This window comes from Triticum aestivum, chromosome 4D (genome assembly GCF_018294505.1).
Source record: "Triticum aestivum cultivar Chinese Spring chromosome 4D, IWGSC CS RefSeq v2.1, whole genome shotgun sequence".
NCBI classification, from domain to species: Eukaryota; Viridiplantae; Streptophyta; class Magnoliopsida; order Poales; family Poaceae; genus Triticum; species Triticum aestivum.
This window is the reverse complement of record NC_057805.1, coordinates 349,829,021-349,850,111: the sequence shown is the minus strand read 5'-3', so window position 1 is coordinate 349,850,111 and position 21,091 is coordinate 349,829,021.

The window sequence follows — 21,091 nt, the reverse complement described above, 5'->3', positions numbered from 1 at the left end:
TGCGGGCGATGTGGCTCATGGAGCACCTCCACCACCTTCGCACCAAGACGGAGCCCTGGCGCCAATGTGCGCGCCCCCCCGGCGCGCCCCACTGCGCTGGGCGCCCGCGCGAGAAGATGGAAGCTGCCAAGAGGTTCCCCGGCCGCAAGAAAACGCTCCCGCGCTCCCAGCACCACCACGACAAGACCGCGTGCCACCTGCGGTGGCGGCGCGCGGACATCAAGGGCAGGCTCCGCATCTGCAAAGGGCCCCAGTGGCAACAGCAGGCTGTCGCGCCTTCACTCCAGAGCTGCGTAGTGTTGTCTGGTCGGGCAAGTTCAAGCTAGACCTACCTCCTCGCTATGACGGCACCCCCGACCCTGCGGAGTTCTTGCAACTCTACGAGCTGAGCATTGAGGTGGCCAAAGGCGACGAGAAAGTCATGGCGAACTAGTTCCCCACGGCTCTCAAGGATGGTGCTCGCTCGTGGCTCCTGAACCTGCCCCCGGGCTCGATCTCCTCCTGGGGTGAGATGCGCGATCGCTTTGTCGCCAACTTCTAGGGCACTCGCGACCGCCCGCCGGCCGCGGGCGACCTACGCCGCATCAAGCAACAGCCAGGAGAGACCCTGCAGAAGTACATCCAGCGCTTCAACATCGTTCGCCTCAAGATCCCCAAGGTGACGGACGAGGCCATCATCTCCACATTTTCCGATGGCGTCCGCGACATCAAGATGAAGGAGGAGCTCGCCATCCACAAGGAGCTGTGCACGGCTCTAGAGCTATTCAACATGGCAACCAAGTGCGCAAGAGCTGAGGAAGGGCGCCTTTCCCTCCTCGAGCTTCCTGCTACCGACCCAGAGGAGAAGAAAGCCAAGGCCAAAGATGTGAAGCGCAAGGGGGTGGCCGTGCTCGCGGCGGAGCCAGCCACGAAGCGCGGTCGGGACCATCCCGAGTCATCCAAGAGCAGCCGCCCGTTCCGCGCCTTCCACAACGTACACAGCCACAACACCAATGACTATCAAGAGCTCAGAGCCATTCGATATGGACGCTTCGGTCAACGCCCCGAGCGCGCAACGACCGGGGTTATGCCCGAGGAGGAGGACGAGGTGGAGGACGCTGGGACGATCGCGGCCCCCGCTAGGAGTGGCGCGACCGGCCTCGTGAGGACCGCTGGCAGGACCAGCCTCGTGTGGGCGCATGGAGGGATCAGCCTCGCGAGGACCGCCCTCAGGGTAGTGCTGGTCTCCATCCATTGCCACCACCGCCAAGAAGAAACGACGACCACCATCAGGACGAGGGGGCGGGGGGCTTCCAGGAGCCGCGCGCTATCGCCTGCATCTTGGGCGGAGCTCAGGCCCCAGCATCCCAGCGCATCTTCAAGTAGTTCTCTCGCAAGGTGAATGCAGCCCTTCCCAGGCTCGAGGCCACGCGCCCGCTCAGGTGGTCCAAGTGCACCATCACCTTCAGCTCGGCGGACCAGCTCAAGTGCGCGGTGACCGCAGGCGCCCTCCCGATGTTGTGCTCGCCCGTCATCAGCAACGTCCAAGTCACCAAGACCCTCATCGACGGCGGCGCATGGCTTAATGTCCTGTCCGTCGAGACATTCGACAGCCTCCAAGTGCCATACGATCAGCTACAGCCTACTAAGCCCTTCTCAGGAGTGATCGACGGCTCCACCACCCCGATAGGGCAGGTCCGCCTCCCTGTCACCTTCGGCCAGCACGACAACTACCACACCGAGCTCATCGACTTCGACGTCGCCCACATCCGCCTGCCGTACAATGCCATCCTCGGGTATCCAACATTAGCCAAGTTTATGGCGGTGACCCACCACGGCTACAAACGTCGTCAAGATGCCAGGGAGCGGCGGGATCATCACAGTCCCCTGCGAAGAAAGAGATGCGGTGTGCTCCCTCGAGCGCGCCTTCCAAGCCGCAGCAATCGAAGACCCTGACAGCGAGGGCACGCAGTACCCTCCTGAGGCGATCCCCAAGAAGAAGAAGCAGCTACTCCGCACAGGGCCTCAGGGGGGCGACGTCTCTAGCGGCACCGCCTCAGGATCAGCGCCCGTAGCTGGGGCGCCTCCCTCCCTCGCATAGGAAGGCGCGCCCGACGCCCTCCTCGAGTGGGGCTCGGGGGCTCTCTTCTGGAGGGCCTCAGACCTGGCCAACATCATGAGGGAGGCGCTCGGGCACCACGTGGAGGCGTGCTTTGCGGCACGTTTCCCTCAGGAGGACACCGGGCGAGGAGCGCCCGACGCTCAGGAGTTCATCGCCAAGACCACTCAGGAGCTACAGGATGCAAGAGCCATGCGTGGCGACCGCCGCCCACCTAGTGCAGCTCCTCATCCAGGCGAGGATGGCGGGCTACGCGTCTGCATTGATATCCCAGGGCTCAACAGGGCCGCATCTCAGGAGCGCTTCTGGCCTTCGCGCGTTGGGCGGTGAGAGGGTCCACCTCACAGCTATGTCTGCATGCCGTTTGGCCTGCCGAGCATGGCAACCGCCTTCCAGCGCAACCTATGGAGCATCCTGGAAACTCAGGAGGCCAGGCATCATGCGGTCCTGGCAGAGATGGAGACGGTCCTCAAGGAACCACTTGAGTCCCCAGAGCCTCCTGAGGCTCAGGGCCCTGATGGCTCATGAGGAGCGACCCCTTCATCACGCGTCTTCAGCTACTTCAACACTCCTTTGACAACGGAACAAGGTGACATTTTCCAAGTTCATTCAGCTGGGAGCGCCCCTAGGGCTGCATTATTCCCAGGTCGCACGGGCCTGTCCCCGCGGCATGTATCCTTTTGCATCTTTAGCTTACCCTACTGGGGGCGCCCCTTGGGCAGCATCATCCCCAGGCCGCTCGGGTCCGTCCGAGTGGCATGTATCGTTCTCACATCTATCTAAGCTAGTTCTCTTCCCATGCATGAGTTATTTATGGTCACCTCCTGCTTGATTGTCACCCACCATGGGAGCCGCGCGCCGATCGTCTCTCTTTAGGATCCTTCGCATAAGAAGGCTAGGCACAGCGCCTGTGCTCGGGTCCGTCCCTGCAGCGTCGATAAACCCAACGACTGAGCTCTGTCTGGCAGGCCGGCCCCGTTCACATCACCTCCTGGGGTCGTTGGTGCTTGGCCTTCTCATGCGATAGCCTCAGGAGATTCGCTCGGCGCAGGTTGCCAAACCATCTCGCAGGACCACCACAGTCATCAAGAACCAAGACCAGGCGCAACCCGCCTTGAGGTAGGGCCTCGTGAGTCCCGCGCTGGCTCACGAGTGCCCAGACACACCTCGTCCAGCCCTGCCGTGCAAGCCACGTGTCAGGGCAGGGCTGTACACGCCCTGGGGGCTCCACTCAGAGGGAGCCCTCACCCACGCACCAGTGGAAGCACCATGCTCCGCGCTGGCAGTCGACACGACCGAGGAGCGGCTATGCCCGTGCAAGTGCGGAAGCGCTATGCTCCGCGCTGGTGATAAACAACTGAGGGTGGCCCCATGGCCGTATCAACCTCAGGGAGCCTCCGAGCTCGGTGTCTGGCCTCGTTAGAACACCTCCCCTCGGGAGAGTCGCGCTAGGGGGCTGGGCACGGGGCTGCGCGAGGGTCACGCCCAAGCGTACGCCACCCTGCCAGGTCCCTCGGACCTGGTCGTCGCGCCCCCCTCCGGAGCCTCGGCGAGGGAAAAGGTATGAAGGTCGTTTGAGCGTCAAGGGGGACTCCTGAGCATTGCGACTCAGGAGCCTAACTGGCCACGTAGCCCCTCACCCCTTGGCCTCGTCCTGGTGATCCGGATGACCCAACGACGGCTGAGGTATGTGCGGGGTCGGGCCCTGCCGACGTAGAACACTAGGCCTACTCCTGCATCTCCTTTCTGTAAGATGTTTGTGTGTCAAGGGGGACTCCTGAGCATCGCGACTCAGGAGCCTAACTAGCCACGTAGCCCCTCACCCCTTGGTCTCGTCCTGGTGATCCGGACGACCCAACGGCGGCTGAGGTATGCGCGGGGTCGGGCCCTGCCGACGCAGAACACCAAGCAAATGGGAAGGAAATCGCAAAACCTCAAACAAATATTACAAGACATATTGTTCTCCCAGTACCAAACACAAGTTTAAACACCTCCACGAGGCATGGTGCATATTGCAGAAGCCAAAGAGGAAAGGAGCCGCCAGCAAGCCATCTCATCATCCCTGGACGCCACCGTCGTTTGCAAGGGATGCCTCTTCCACAGCAGCGTTGCCCTCACCTTCACCGCCCGCCGGAGTTGCAGGTTCAGCAGCACCGCTAGTCGAGGGCGCAGGATCGAAGGCGCGGAACTTCTTCAGCAAAGCCTCCACCTGGCCCTTCATGGCTTCGGCAGCAGCTGCACAGTGCTCGTCATCCACAAGCTCCAGCAGCTCGTCGAGGTTGGCGGCAGGATCACGAAAATAGAGGTGGCTGAATACGCGTGTCAGCGCGGCCGAGGAAAGAGTGCGGGCTTCTCCCTCAAGGGGCCGATACCGCCCACGACTTCCTCAAGCGCCGCGGCCATATGAGGAAGCACCTGGGTGGGGCCCTCGTCATCTCTAGCCAGCAGCTCCGCCAAGCCCTTCTCGTAGAGTGCCCGCAGCACCACGCAGGACCTCTCCTCGAGGGACTTGAAGGCTGCGCGGTCCTCAGCCAGGACCTTCGCCTTGGCTTCCAGCTCGGCCTCCTCTACCTTCATCTTCTGCTCTAGCTCCTCCAGCCGGCTGCGCTTCGTAGCCTGCGCCTTCGCCAACTGCTCCAGCTCGGCATCGCGACCCCTGACGGCGTCCTCTTGGGCCTTCATCTTCACCTCCTGAGCCTTGCGGCCTCGAGCTTCGTCCGCACGCTCACTGCGCATGGTCTTCAGCTCGGCCTCCAGCGACCGACAGCGATCCTGGGCGACCCCAGCATCCTTCAGCGCCACCTCGCGGGCAGCCGCAACTTGGGCGACGACCTGCTTGTCCATCTCGGAGGCCACCGCAGCTTGGCTCAGCGCCGTTCGGACGGACACATCGGAGTGAAGCCAGCCAAAGATCAGCTCCAGGCGCCCGGCCACCAGGCGACGGTCGGTGCCTTGAAGATCCTCCCGCAGCAGGGTCAACGCAGAAAGAGCATGCTCCGGGACGTCAGGGGAGGCGGAAGGATCCGGCGTCAGCAGTGCGGCGGGAGAAGGAGGAGGCAACGTCGTCACCATGGCCTAGGAGGCTGGGGGCTCCTGAGCTTTGGGGACCCCAGCAACTGAGCCGGACGTCGGCACCTCCGGCGCCAGCGGGGCTACGGGGGCTGCCTCCTCTGGAGGACGCTCCCCCAAGTCTCGTGAGGACGATCGGGCCGGGGAAGTGCGAGCACCGTCACTGCCCTTCCCCACGGAGGAGGGTGCGGCTGCCGCAGGCGATTTAGTCTCGAGCAGTACCACCGCTTCCTCCTTCCTCTTCTTCGCCGCGGGCGTCGGCCTAAATGCGCAACGGAGAAGCACCAAGAATCAGCAGCAGAAGCAAGAACAAGGTAGGACGAGAATACTTACTGGTCCACCGCGGCGTAGTCCCTCCGCTTCATGAGCTTGAAACCTGAGAGCCTCGCAGCCTGAGGCGTGGGCGCGAGGGCTCCAGGCGCAGAAGAGGGGGCAGCAGATAGGCTGGAAGCAGCTCTAGGCAGCGTCAGAACAGGGGTGTCGTCTCGGGAGATCAGCGCCGACCTTCCCCTCGTCGGAACGTCGACCGGTAACCTCCTCCGGGGACTGACCTTGGACCTCGTGGAGCCCTCTGCTGCGTGCAGCTCCCCCCTTCCCAGGGGGACATCGGCCTCGTCATCGTCATTAGGCAGGGTGCGGAGGATGTCGGCCTTGCGCAAAGGGGAGGTCTCCCCCGCCCCTTCGCGGGTCGCCTCCGAGTCGCGCTCCTCCTCCTCCTCATCCTCCTCTTCTTCCTCCTCTTCCTCCTCACGAGACTCGCCGGAAGACGCGTCCACCGGAGTCATCGCCACCGGGACGTTCGAGGGCACAGGCGGCACAAGCCCGCGCCCGTCGAAGACGGGCATATCGGCAGCAGCCTCCGCCCCATCTGAGCGGCTGAACAAGGGAACGAAGGAGTCCGACGGGTACCCTTGGTCGTCCCCAACCAAGGAGCAGAGGGCCGAGCGCAACTCCTCATCAGAAAGGGCCTCTAGGCGCAGGCGGAGGCAGTCCCCTTCGTCTCCAAGCTTCCACAAGGGGCGCGGGCGCGCCTGAAGGGGAGCCACGCGCTGCGCCATGAATTCTTTGACGATCATGGCCCCCGTCAGCTTCGCTGCCCTTGAGTCACCAGGCCTCAGGTCAGCGGTCATCCTCTCCAACACCTGCGCCGCCCGGGGGTCAGTGAGCTTCGCGCAAAGCCACCCCTCTTGGGACACAGGTATCTCCGTCGGCAGCACCAGCCGGGGGTGGGAGCACTTGGCGTCCATCAAGACCCACTTGCTCCTGAAGCCCTCGACCTTCTTCCCGGCCTTCGAGATGACGTTGGTCTTGTTGGCGAAGCCAACGCACCCAAAGCAGTGGCCCTCCTTGATCCGGAGGAAGAGGAAGTGGCGCAGCAGCGCCACGGACGGCATCACTCCAACGTACGCCTCGTAGTAAAAGGCGAAGATTGACAGGAGGAGGATGGAGTTGGGATGAAGATGGAGGGCATGGATCTTGTAGTGGCTGAGGACGGAGTAGAAGAAGTTGGAGAAAGGGGGAACCAACCCGGCGACGATGCTGCTCATGAAGAAGGGGTAGAAAGTGCTACCTGGGGCCTCCGGCTCGGCGGAGCCAGCCCAGAGCGCAGTCTTCCTCTTCTCATCACCCTCCGCCATCATCAGCAGCACGGCAACAAGGTTCTTCTCCGAAACGCTCGGTGCACCAAGCGCCGGCTCGTACCACGATGACGAGGGAGCGGCCCGAGCTTTCTTGGGTGCCATTGGCGGCAGGCTTGAAGGAGGATCTGGGCGGATCTGGAGTCTTTGGAAGCAAGGAGCAAGAAAGGGGATCTGGAGCAAGACGAAGGAAAGCAATGAAGGCAAATGCAGCCCGCGCCAGTCTTTTGTCAGTCGGGCAGTTGCCGAGGCATTGTGGGGAAGCGGAGATGCCCACGTCCCATCAATCGCCACACGTCAACCGAGGCCACAGGCTGTTGGGGCCCGCGGCGCTCCGCACTTGCCCTTTGGCTTTGCCTTGAAGCCAAGTCCGAGTGCGCCTTGGGTCTGGGGGTACTGTCGGCGTCCTGGGAACTGCGGCCCACGATGTGGCTCCACCAGCAGCCCCGTACGGCCCATCTTCATCAGCAAACACTCAAGACCCTCGCGATGGGCCAAGCCTCGCAAGGCGGACGACGCAAGACCTCCTCGGGGGCGGCCTCACTAGGCTAGTTTGCGAGGAGCGGAGAGATCAAGGCAAGGGGCACCTCGCAAGGTTCCTGTGACGCAAGCCATGACGACCAAGGCCAGGCGGGCGCCAGAGCGTGCAGCGTACTCGTTTCCTCTTTGGTGCTAAAGAGGCAAGCGTAGGCGATGAGTCCCGAGGCATCAGGCAAATGTTGCCATATCGATGCAACAAGACCAAGACCAGTAGGACGGCAGGATGGAGGTCACCATGGAGCCCAGGATGGCGTCACCACCAGAGCCTTTGGCAAGCGAAGACCACCTTTAGTCAGGATAACTTGTACTGGTTGTCTCCCTTCAAATTTCGCCGTTGTTGGATCCCCTCCCGCCTACATTTGGGAAGAGGACCAGGGCCTCTATAAATAGGACTAGCCACCATAGTAGGAGGCAACTGATCTTGGGCCATTCAGATCATCCTCAACCACACAAGCTCACCGAGCTCAAGGACACCTCTCCTCAGGAGGCTGTTCTTCCCTTGTACCTGTTCATCCTCAGCCTAAGAGGCAATCCACCACACCACACTGGAGTAGGGTATTACACCACATCGGTGGCCCGAACCAGTATAAACCATGTGTCCCTTGTTCTACGAGTTCGATGTGCTGAGCTTTGAGATTGTGGTGAGAGCGTGAGTTAGGGGGAGGAGAGATCTTCGTGCGCAACCCAGTGTTCGAACCTCGAGGGTTTTGCCGGAACCCGCAATCCGACAGCCCCAGTGCCATATCAAATGCCAGTGAGGGAGGACAAGAAGAAGAGCAAAAGGGCTGAAGGTGGCCTCCGCTCTAAAGGTATACTGGACGCCACTTCCGGGGAGACTGAAGCCCCCCTCTTGTGAAGACGAAGACAAAGGGGAAGAAGAAGAAGTGGATATCCCTTCCCCCCACGGGAAGAAAAGGACCGCCTCCGAAGTCTTGGAGGTGGAAGCACCCAAGAGAGGGAAGATATCTCTGTCAGATGGTTCGGGTTCGGAAGCCAATGTTGACGCAGAGCACCTCTCTAGGGACAAGCCCTTTGCCGAATCGTAAGTGAACAAGGATGCCCTAGACATGTCCCGTTCTTTTCGGTTTGCAGGGGTAACATTTAAACTATATGTTTGCAGTCCGGCCCGCTATCTACCTCAACAGTCCTCCTCATCAGGGGACTTGCCTCCGGAGATGATGGAAAGTGAGACGCCTCCACAAGCTTCCTCGCCCCTAAGGGCGGACGACTTCGAGGTGTCGTCCCGGAGGATCTCCCCTAACCATCCAGCGGCGCAGGGGACAATGAAGACAGCGCCCGAAGGTGATACTTCGACCGTCAAGGGCCCAGGGGAGGCAGCCCCCAAGGGGACCAACAATGCGGGCCCTGAACTATCCGGTTTACAGCTGAAGACGACTCTAGGGTCGAATAAGCGTACCCTTTTGAAGGGAGTCCATACTCCCGCAGCAGCCTCTGGGAATCCGGAGGTGCCGGATACACTGATGGGCACATTGCAAAGTGCGTCTATCTCAGAGGAACATCGTACCTTAATGGGTACGGTAGTTGAGAAGATTCTGTCCACGAGAAGCGGATTGAATGAGGCCTTCACGGGCCTGCTGAGAGGCTTCGAGGTATGCAATGTAATATCTTTAACTACTCTTTACATGCAAAAATGCGCCGGTGTATAGATAGTAGCCCCTGAGACTTTGGTCGGTTTCCACAGGGAGGCGATCAGAGGATCAAAAAATATATGCTCAGGAAGTAACATAATTAATTTGAAAACAGGCTGTTATGTCAATGGCAACTGCCCAAGCTGCGGAAGTTACAGATTTAGAGCATAAACTTGAGTTAGTTAATTAGCACATTACCCTTATTAACAGTCGGCTCGACGAGGCACAAGGTATGTCTTGGGATAGCCCGCTTATGCATGTATAATAGTATGAGCACGAAGATGAAAAGTATATATTGTGACATGCATAACAATAGATGGTGCTACCGCGGTTGAGACCCTTCAGGTCGACCTTGCCCGGGCCAAGGAGCAGGCAAGAGTGAGCAATGCAGCTCCCAAGAAGGCGGATGCTGATTTAAAGGACGTACAGGCCACTCGGTGCTAGTGCGAGGAGAGAATATCTACCATGGAGCGAGAGTTAAATGATGCCACTGGCAAATGCAAATCACTCGAGGAGGATAACAAAACCAAGGCAGCCGAACTCGACAAAGCCTTACAAGAGGCGAGAGAAGCACGATTCGAGTCTAGAGCGGCTCGGGAGGAGATCCGGCAAGCTGGGGAGTTAGCGGCCGGTAAGCCCTTTCTTTTACAGACTAAGTTTGGCGACCCGAAGTATGCTCTGCTTAATCAATTGTGGAGTTCTCCAGACGCGTTCTTGGACCTTCCGAAGAGTGTCTCCGACGTGGCGCAGTTCTTCCAAGCGCAGGAAGGACGCTACGGAGAAGCTTTTCTGGTCACAATTCAACGTGCCACGGCGTCCGGCATTGCTGAACGAACAGATGGCCCAGTGGGCCGAGCTCCACAAGATGTCCGGAGCTGCCATGAAGGACGTCGTGGTCCGACTATGGCCGGCTGAACCCATTTCGAACAGCTATTTCGGTTTGGTGCAGCTACTTGTCGATGCAGTGCCGCGTATCGACGCCGTCAAGCGGTCGGCGTGCATGCCCGGATGGCCTTCGCCCGCGTCAAGATGTATTGGGCAAAGATGAAGGCCACCGATGTTGCAGCTAAGGGCCGCCCGGAGGCAAGGATCATCGCACGCCGGAGCATTATTTGGAGGACGTCCTAGAGGGCGGCCGCTTGATAGAGGGTCAGTGCTCGAAGGATATTATGTTCAAATAAATGTGCCGGAATTGTGAGAAAAATATTATGATACATTAAGGTTGTGTTATATTCATACCTTTGACTGAAAGCTATTTCATCCTGTGCGGCCGTCTTTTATAATCTGAAAGTTTGCCAGTCGTCGGCTTCGGCCCCCTCGCATATAATACGGGGGTGTTCGGAATAGCACCTGATCACTCTTGAACCAACGTCTTGGTCCACAACGGTGGTGTCAGTGCGGCGAACTAGGCAATCGGACTATAGGGCTTTAATACTTTCACTTAGCCATAGGAGTTTTACGGTGGGTCTACGATGTAGCCCCTGGTATGTACGCCGTTATCCGAATACAGTTGCGTTACATAGGTGAACAAAAAATAAAGAACGGTCCTTCGTGTAGTACGGAAGAAATCGCAAAAGATTCTAATAAGTCGCCGAGTGGTTGACCAGCTCTCGCCGCATCATGACAGTCAGTTTTCGGCTTTCTCTATTGAGGTGTTTAACCAGGTGAACTGGAAACACAATTGCAGTAGTTCTCCCTTTACTACCCTAGCCGATAAGACGGAACGTAAGGTAGTAAGCACAGGAGCCGGGCAACCCAACTATTGACCAAAGACATGATTCAGAGCTGATGCATATAATGCCAAACTCGTGACGCCGAAGTATGCTGTAGAGCTGTTCGGACTTTTCGACAACCCATATGTTACCATATCGAGCTCCTGGCGATTTGGGCTGAGGTGTGTGCGTGAAACAACCGAAGAAGCAAAATACAGTTCTATGAGGAAAAGCAAACACTGAAGATGGATTATGTTAACTAGAATCTGATTGATACGTCGAACGCAATCATACAGATTATAACACCACTACCCAGGCCATTTTACATGCCAGGGGTTGAAGGCCGAGGAAAAAGGCTCTATACAGGTTGTAAATAGAGTGTTTGGTCTACATACAATCTTTTGGACCTCCTGTCGCACGTCTGCGCTGCCGTTGCCTCAGCGAAAAGTGTTCCTTAAAAGGAGTAATCTTTGGTTATTTGTACGAAACCGGTCTCAGAAAGAGTCCTTGTAGGTCCGTAGGATGACCGTTTTTGATTCACCTGTGGCAAAATATAAGATATAGTTAGAAAAGAGAAAAAGGTTGTAGGAGGGCGAACCATATTATAGGCCTGTCCATATTGTGCCTCCGCCGATGACCAAGGTATTTTAAGTGTATAATTATGCATGCGCGATACGAACTTCGCGGGTATATGTGGCGAACGACGGAGGCAGAACTTCTAATCTAGCTTTAGAATTGGCCAGTCCTATGTAATAGAGGCCGATGAGATATGCGGCTTGACGGGGCCGCTTTGTGCGATGGCCGCGGTATGCTCCTCGGTATGGAGGGAGCGTTCCGTGTTTTCGTTGATCATGATGACACCGCGTGGACCGGGCATCTTAAGTTTTAGATAGGCGTAATGTGGGACCGCATTGAAATGAGCAAAAGTGGTCCACCCGAGCAATGCATGGTAGTCACTGCGGAATGGGACAATATTGAAGATCAAGTCTTCGCTTCGAAAGTTGTCCGGTGAACCGAAGACGACTTCGAATGTGATTAAGCCCGTGCAGTGAGCTTCGACACCGGGTATTACTCCCTTGAAGGTAGTTGTGGTGGGCTTAATCCTTGAGGGATCAATGCCCATCTTGCAGACAGTGTCTTGGTAGAGTAAATTAAGACTATTGCCGCCGTCCATAAGGACTCGCATGAGATGGAATCCATTGATCATTGGATCGAGGACCAGAGCTGCCGAACCTCCATGACGGATACTGGTTGGGTGGTCCTTACGATCAAAAGTGATCGAGCAGGCCGCCCATGCGTTAAATTTTGAGGCGACTGGCCTTATGGCGTAGACGTCTCGTAGTGCGCGCTTGTGCTCCCTTGTAGGGATATGCGTCACATATATCATGTTTACTGTTTTTACTTCGGGGGGAAATTGCTGATGTCCCCCGGTGTTCGGTTGGCGAGTCTCTTCGTCCTCGCTGTCGCTGGGCGGCCCCTTCCCTTTGTGTTCGGCATTGAGCCTGCCGGCTTGTTTGAAAGCCCAAAAATTTCTATTGGTATGGTTGGCGGGTTTGTCAGGGCTGCCACGAATCTGACAGGGCCGATCCAGTATCTTGTCTAAACTGGATGGACCATCTCTGTTTGCCTTGAATGGCTTCTTCCGCTGACCGGATTTGGGGCCACTGAATCCGGCATTGACCGTCGTGTCTTGGGTTCTTGCATTATTGTTTGGACGCTTGTTTTTATTGCGTCATGGCTTGCCATTGCCGTCCCTGGCTTCGGAAGTGACGGGATCGCTGGTGCTATTGCTTCTACGAGCAAGCCAGCTATCTTCTCCCGCGCAAAAGCGGGTCATTAGTGCAGTAAGGGCTGCCATGGACTTAGGTTTTTCTTGGCCGAGGTGACGGGCAAGCCACTCATCTCGGACGCTATGTTTAAAGGCCGCGAGGGCTTCGGCGTCCGGACAGTCGAAAATTTGGTTCTTTTTAATTAGGAACCTAGTCCGGAGTTTCTTGGCTGACTCTCCGGGCTGCTGGATGATGTGACTGAGGTCATCGGCGTACGGAGGCCGTATTCCTCGGCTACCAGGACATTAGTCCATCTGTCGTTGAGTGTATCCTGTTCGGCTTGAAGCCATTGCTGCTTCCTTTTCATGTCGGGTTGTCTGCTAGCTATAAATAGCCCACCCTCTCCACCATAAATTGGTGGTTACTTAGAGTTAGTGCACGACTTTTGTCGCTTGAGAGTGACCCACCTCCGAAGCCTTTGAGAGAGAAATCCTTGCGAGGACAAAGCCCAAAACACCTAGAGCCAAAGAGTGTTAGGCATCACTGAAGTCTTTCTGTTCGCGTGATCTGAAGACTTATTACACTTGAGGACTGTGTATCCTCCAGCCAATTAGGTGTCACGTTTTGAGGATCCAAGACTCATTGTGGATCGCCGGTGAACGGAGTCTGTGAAGGTTTGGATGTCTACCTTGAAGACTTACCTGAGTGATTGGGCAGGGACTAAGTGTCCTTAGCTCAAGGGGAATAAGGTGAAGACGTGGTCTCCTGAGTTCAATCTCAGCCTCCCTAACCAGACTACAGTTGTCACAGCAACTGGAACTGGTCTGCCAAATCCTTGTCTTCACCAAGCAACTGGTTCTATCCTATCACGACCGGTTTTTCAATAAAATATTTATTGAGAGACCAATCCCTTTTACGGACCAGTAGAGAAGAATTCCTTCTCACTGGTAGACAATATCTTGGTCACAGAAGAGAAATACCAGGAGTAATGAATATAATACAAGGTTGAGCGGGGACTGCTCAACAAATTATTACATGCACGCCGAATAGACATAACGGCGGATAGGGTGGCATAACTACCAACTCATGATAACAACGGTGGTGGAAAAATCACAGCGGAGCGGGTGATATGACTCCAGCGACATCACATAAAGGGCTTATATTGAAAGTAAGAGACAAACATGCCACAGTCGGACGTCTGAGCGACATCACATAAAGGGCTTATATTCCTAACTTAGCAGCTCATGAATTTTAAATCATATCATGAGGATAATCAGACATGAGACAAACAACAGGGTTAGTCCATCCACAGGAATAACGTTCATCCAAGATTTCTACTCTAACTCACTTACCGGAAAGAAGAATATACCACGAGGTTACGACATAGACATGGATATGCTGATCACGATACTTGACCTTGGATACGATGACTCGGAAGGATTTGGCTCTGCAGAGTTGTACTTTAACCACAGCCAACGGATTTCAGTAGTCACGGGGACTAGTTCCGTTTACGGTGTTTTGGAAGAAACACATCTAACCAGTACACACCCATTCAACAATCCGAAGCCAGGAATCACCCTCGGCAACGTTCAAGAAAAACCTTGAGACGGGGAGGCTACAACCTCGCGTAGCATGGGATCAAATTTCTATACGCGCGCTCTAAGGGGTGCCCCCCTCTCGGTCCCAACCGGAAACACCCATGCCCCCTGACCGGATGACTGGCTTTAATCCAGGGCCATGGAACCATCATCTCGGCCTCTCTGTTTGGTGTGTACACGGAAAGAGGTTACCAACTTACTAAACCGCATTCTGGCAGAAAACAAGTGGTAGCACGGAAGGGGGAAGAACGATAACGTGACTCCGTCCACGTTAACGTCGGAAATTGTCGGATGACGCAAGGCTGGCATGCTACAACAGTACCACCTTGCTTCCCTTCATGTCACCACATGACTAGGCCATCACTCATCAGAGATCACAGGTAACTTTGGAACACACGGGTAGTTGCCTCACAAGCAACGAGATACTCACCGATACTCATATGCCACGCACAACCTTTCACGCAAACATGCAAAACACCTATCATATCAAAGGTTCAAACATGCTTGCCTGGTTCGGAGAAGTCAGAGTCTAGCTCGGCGAAGTTCGCAGCTCCGTCACCTCTTCCGGAACCTACGGTATAGCGAAAAGGCATACTAACGTGAAAACCAACGCGTGCATAAAAGTTGTTCCAAATTTTTTCCAAATAAATCCCATAAAAAACTAGACAAAATTATAAGATTGTCAGAAAAAGAATCACTCAAAAATCACTTTTTATCAAAAAGTTATAAGGGTTTCTGTCCAGGGACTCATCTGTAATGAAACAGAGAAGTTCCAGGGACTTAACTGAGAAAACAGAAAATGGTTCGAATAGAAACGCGCCAGCCCACAGAGAAAACGTACTCTGCCCGAAGGCGCCAACAGAAAACGCTTCGGGGGTGAAATAAGAGAGGCTGACGTGGGGGGTCCACATGTCAGGTTTGAAAAACCTCGCCGGCGCCCGAAGGCTGCGGAGGTCGTCAGCGTCGAACCACGGCGAGTCAGGGAGATCGGAGTGTACCAAGAGTATCAGCGTGCCCTTCCGTGTCGGTGGGTGGTGGACTTGGGCGTCGGGGAGCACCGCGTCGATGGCGACACTTTCTCCGGCGGACGGCGGCTCGGGCGATGGTGGGGAACTCCGGTGGTGTGCTGCAAACTTCGAATTGAAGTACGGGTCAGAAGGAGGGATGTACTAGAGAGCTACTGGCAAGAGATGGGAGGCAGAGGTGCACGCACGGGAGCGAATTGAGCTGGATCCCGTGGCGGGTCGCGGCGGCCGGAGTCGAGGAAGGAGACTCCCTCGGGGCTCTTCCAGTGGCTAGGCAGGGTCTTGGTGGAGTGCAGAGGTGGTGTGGGTACTAGCTGGAGCTCGGGGCCTCTATTTATAGGCGGCTCGAGGGGGTGGCCGTGAACGGGGTTGCTCCGGCGAGCAATTACGGCGAGGCAGTGGCTTGGCAGGGAGTTTAGGTGGCCAGGCAGCATCAGTGAGGTGTACCGGTGCCGTTCCCCTGCTAATCCCGGTCGGTCTTGGCGTAATGGCGCCGGTCCACGGTGGGGTGGCCGCACGGGCACGACGGCGGCAGAGAGCGCGCTCCGCGCCCAGCGGTTCACGACGAGGGTGGCAGCGCGCACTGGGGAGTGGAAGACCACGCGGCGATCTCCGGTGGCTTGGGCGGCGCCGGGCACTGGCGAGATTGACAACAGACACTGAAGAAAACGACAGTGATTCAGACACTGTTAACTGAATTTGACTGAACCTTATAGAAACAGTGTCCAGTAGGTGTTCGACCAAATGATTTGGTATGAAGAAAATTTTTCCTGGGGCTGGGACTTGGTGAGGTGACCTCTCAATGAACCCAGGGGCTGCCTGATTTTTCTCAGAATTTTTGGAGAGGGATTTGACTGAATTTCATCAAATTTGGCAAAACTGGTCCAAACTTGCAGCAAGTATAGTTTGAAAAATTTGAACTGAAGACCAGTGGATCTTCATGGATCTTGGTTGAGGGTTCAAAGGACTAGGAAGGGAAATTGGTTTGGGGGCAAAAATCAAAACAGAAATGGTAGCTCCTTTGTAAATCTCCAAGGGCTAGAATAGAAGGCAGAAATTGTTTTGATAAGATTTAAATGGAAAAAAATATATGGGGAGGTTCAACTTGCTGGATTTGATGCAAATCATGATCCAAAGATGAGGAAAGGTTTATGAGAGTGGATTTGCACTAAGGTCATGGCAAGAGAGATTTGTTGAAAGGGGCAAAGAATCATTCCAAAAGCCATAGGGCATTTTCAAAGGAATTTTCAAAAGGCATTTTTCCCAAGTGAAAAGCATTTTGGTTTGAGTCCAAATAAAAAGAAAGAACCTCCAAGACCAACATCAAGTCTTGGGTGAATCCAAATAAAACCCTTGCCAAAAAAAATATTTTGAAAGGGAGGGTTCTTTTGAAGGCAAATTTAAAACACCTCCCTCAAGTCAAATAAATTTTTTGAAAAGGCCAAATAAAATTTTGGGTGTCACAACACCTACCCCCTTTGGAATAATCTCGTCCTTGAGATTTTAGCTGATCCTCGAATAGATATGGATATTCTGCCTGAAGAAAATCTTCCCTTTCCCATGTAGCTTCATCCTCAGTGTGGTTGCTCCACTGAACTCTGAAATTTTTTGTCGTTTTCTGACGGGTCCTCCGTTCAGACACTTCCAATATCTTTACTGGCCTCTCTCTGTAGGTGAGGTCTGGTTGTACATCAATGCTCTCATGAGATACATGCTTCTCCGGGTTACTTGCACATTTTCTCAATTGTGAGACATGGAATACGTCATGGACGTCTGACAGCTCCTTGGGTAGGTCTAGTTGGTAGGCTACCGTGCCTCTTCGTGCAATTATACAGAATGGTCCAATAAATCTCGGGGCTAGCTTCCCCTTAATTTTGAACCGTTGCAGGCCCCTCATAGGTGACACTCGTAGGTATACAGAGTCACCGGGTTCAAAGCTGACCTCACGATGCTTTTGATCATAGTAGCTCTTTTGTCGGCTTTGAGCTGTCTTGAGTCTGTCCCTGATCTGTTTAACCTTCTCCTCGGCCTCCTTGAGCATGTCTGGGCCGAAGATACGACTGTCACCTGTTTCTGACCAATTCAGTGGGGTACGACACCTCCGTCCATACAATGCTTCAAAGGGTGCCATTTGCAAGCTGGCTTGGTAACTGTTGTTGTAAGCAAACTCGGCATACGGCAAACTCTCTTCCCAACTGGATCCATAGGTGAGCACACAGGCTCTTAGCATATCCTCTAGGATTTGGTTCACACGTTCCGTTTGTCCATCAGTCTGAGGGTGGTACGCTGTACTGAAAGCTAGCTGCGTGCCCAGAGCTTGTTGCAGGTGATCCCAAAATTTGGAGACAAATTGTGTGCCTCGGTCGGATATTATAGTCCTTGGGACTCCATGCAAACAGACTATACGGGAGAGATAAAGTTTGGCCAGTCTTTGTGTGGAGTAGGTAGTCTTCACGGGAATGAAATGAGCAACCTTGGTTAGTCGGTCTGTGATGACCCATATGGCGTCATTTCCGCGTTGTGATCGAGGTAGTCCGATAATGAAGTCCATTCCCTATTTCATCCCATTTCCACTCCGGTATCCTGTTTGGCTGGAGTAGCCCTGCTGGCTTTTGATGCTCGGCCTTGATGCGCTGACATGAATCGCAACAAGCAATAAATGTGGCTATATCCCTTTTCATACCGTGCCACCAAAATCTTTCCTGAATGTCCTTGTACATTTTGGTTCCTCCAGGGTGGATCGAGTATGGAGCGGTGTGGCTTTCGGTTAGGATTTGTTGCTTGAGTTCCTCAATGTTAGGTACGCAAAGTCTGTCTCCGTACCATAATATTCCTTCACTGTCTGTGACGAACTCTGAAGCCTTACCAAGGTTCATTTTCTTCTTATACCTTCGATGCTGGGATGTCCCTGTTGAGCCTTCTTAATTTGTTCCACTAGGGTGGGTCGTATCTCCAGATTTGATATGGTGCCCTCAGAGACTAACACCATGTTGAGCCTAGCGAACTCTTGCTGAAACTCAGGCCTCAAGTTTTGGGGACCGTCGTTGTCCGGGCTGGGGTTTCGACTAAGGGCATCGGCCACTACATTTGCTTTCCCTGGATGGTAGTGAATACCGACATCATAGTCCTTGACCAATTCCAACCAGCGTCGTTGGCGTAAGTTTAGCTCTGGTTGAGTGAAAATATATTTAAGGCTCTTATGGTCCGTATATATTTCACAGCGATTTCCCAACAGAAAGTGCCTCCACTCCTTGAGTGCATGTATGACTGCTGCTAGCTCCAAGTCATGTGTTGGGTAATTTTCCTCATGTTTTCGCAGCTGCCTGGAGGCATACGCGACAACTTTGCCATCCTGCATTAGTACACACCCGAGACCCTTTCGGGACGCGTCACAATACACTTCAAAACTCTTGTGTATGTCTGGCACAGTTAAGACCGGTGCGGTTGTTAGTTTCTTCTTGAGTTCTTGGAAGCTTTTCTCGCATGCTTCCGTCCATACAAATTTCTTGTCTTTCTTGAGCAACTGTGTTATTGGTTTTGCCACAGTGGAGAATCCTTCAATAAATCTTCTGTAATATCCGGCCATTCCCAGGAAACTCCGCACATCTGTCACGTTGGCGGGTGGCTTCCAGTCAAGTATGGCTTTGACTTTCTCTGGGTCTACGGCCACGCCTTCTTGGTTTAATATGTGGCCTAGGAAACCAACTTGTCTTAGCCAAAATTCACACTTGCTAAATTTGGCATACAACTGATGTTTCCTCAATTCTCCCAAAACAATTCTGAGATGCTCAGCATGCTCTTCCGGTGTCCTTGAGTAAACCAGAATATCGTCAATGAACACCACAACAAATTTGTCCATGAATTTCATGAACACTTTGTTCATGAGGTGGACGAAATATGCGGGGGCGTTCGTTAGTCCAAAAGGCATCACTGTGAACTCATATAACCCATATCTGGAAGTGAATGCTGTCTTGGGGATATCTTCTGTCCGTACTTTCAATTGGTGATATCCCGATCTCAAATCAATTTTTGAGAACACCTTGGCTTGTGCGAGCTGGTCAAACAAATCATTTATCCGTGGCATCGGATATTTGTTTTTGATGGTGACCATATTGAGGGCTCGATAGTCTATACACAGTCTCAGTGTCCCATCCTTTTTCTTGGCGAATAATACTGGCGAACCCCATGGTGAGGAGCTGGCTCGAATAAATCCTTTGTCCAATAATTCCTTTATCTGCTTCTTCAACTCCACCAATTCTGAGGGTGCCATTCTATAAGGTTTCTTATAGATGGGAGCGGTGCCAGGTGCTAGTTCGATGCTGAACTCTATCTCTCGGTCTGGTGGCATGCCTGGTAGTTCTTCAGGAAATACGTCAGGGAACTCGCATACCACTGGAACTTTTCTCAGTTCTGAAATGTCCACTTTGTTCAGCTTTGGTTGCCGTGACCGTGGCCTTTCTTGAGCTGTAACCTTTATTGTCTTGCCGTGATGGTGAGTGAGAATCACGGTCCGATTGAAACAGTCAATGAATCCTTTGTTGGTGGTCAACCAGTCCATCCCTAAAATGACATCCAGTCCTTTATTTTCCAACACGATGAGATTTGCTTGGAACTGTAGTCCTTCGAATTCAATGATCACTCCTTGGCAGTAACTCTGAGCGATTTGCTTATTTCCGGGGGACTTGATGATCATAGATTTTTCCAAGGGAAGTATCGGAAAACCATGTTGCAAAACAAAACTCTTCGAAACGAACGAATGGGAAGCTCCAGAATCAAACAAAACCGTGGCAGGTACTGTGTTGACAGGGAACGTACCGAGCACGATGTCTGGGGCATTCTGCGCTTCTTCCCTGGTCACATGGTTCAGGTGACCCTTCCTGTGGTTGTTGTTGGGATTGAAATTGTTGCGCTTGGGGGCTGGATTGTTTCCACCATTGTTCGGCTTGGGGGCCGAGTTCCTCGGTTTTGGGCACTGTTTAGCATAGTGCCCTTCTTCTCCACAAGCATAGCATGTGACCCCTGGATGGTACGTGAACTCCTTGTCCCTGGCATGAAACTGTCTGACGGGCCTTAGATCAGTAGTCGTGGATTTCCTTGCTCCTGTCCTTGGAACCTCAGTCTTGCTTCGGTTGTTGCGAGCGAGGGTCGTCTTGTCCCTTTTCCGCTTACGGATATCTTCCAGGCTGCGGCGCTCATTCTCCAAGGTGATGGCCTTGTCAACCAGAGTTTTAAAATCCGGGAAAGTGTGTACCACCAGTTGGCATCTTAGGGCTGGTGCCAGGCCGTCCAGGAATTTTTCCATCTTCTTGTTCTCTGTCATGTGCTCGTCGTAGGCATAACGAGATAGCTGGGTAAACTGACCGTTGTATTCTGTCACTGACATGCCTCTTTGCTTGAGATCGTCAAATTCTCTCTTCTTGATTTTTATGATGCTCCTGGGGATGTGTGCCCCACGAAAGCCTTCCTTGAATTCTTCCCAGGTGATGTTGTGTTCACTGGGATGCATGTGTAGGAAGTTTTCCCACCATGCTGCAGCTGCTCCAGTAAGGTAGTGTGGTGCATAAAGCACCTTCTCATGATCTGAACACTGAGCAATAATCAGCTTCCTTTCGATGTCACGAAGCCAATCGTCGGCTTCTAGCGGCCTATCGGTGTGAGCAAACGTTGAAGGGCGAGTCTTCTGTAACTCAGATAACTTGGAATGAGGTTGATAGGGTTCACGGTGGTTTCCCATATTGATGACGTGATTCATCATCTCTTGGTGCTGTTGCTGGCTTTGTTCGAAGAGACGGCATACTTGAGACAGGGCTGCTTCGCTGTCCTGTTGACTGGACTGACCCTGAGTGAAGTTGTTGCTAGTCTGTGTCCCATAAACTTCTTCTGGCTGATTGGGCATGGAACGAGTCCACGGACGAGACATTTTTCCAGTCTGGGGTATTATTTTGCAAACTCATGAGAAGAACTGTGTGGCACAAGGAAAATCTTGCAAGGCAA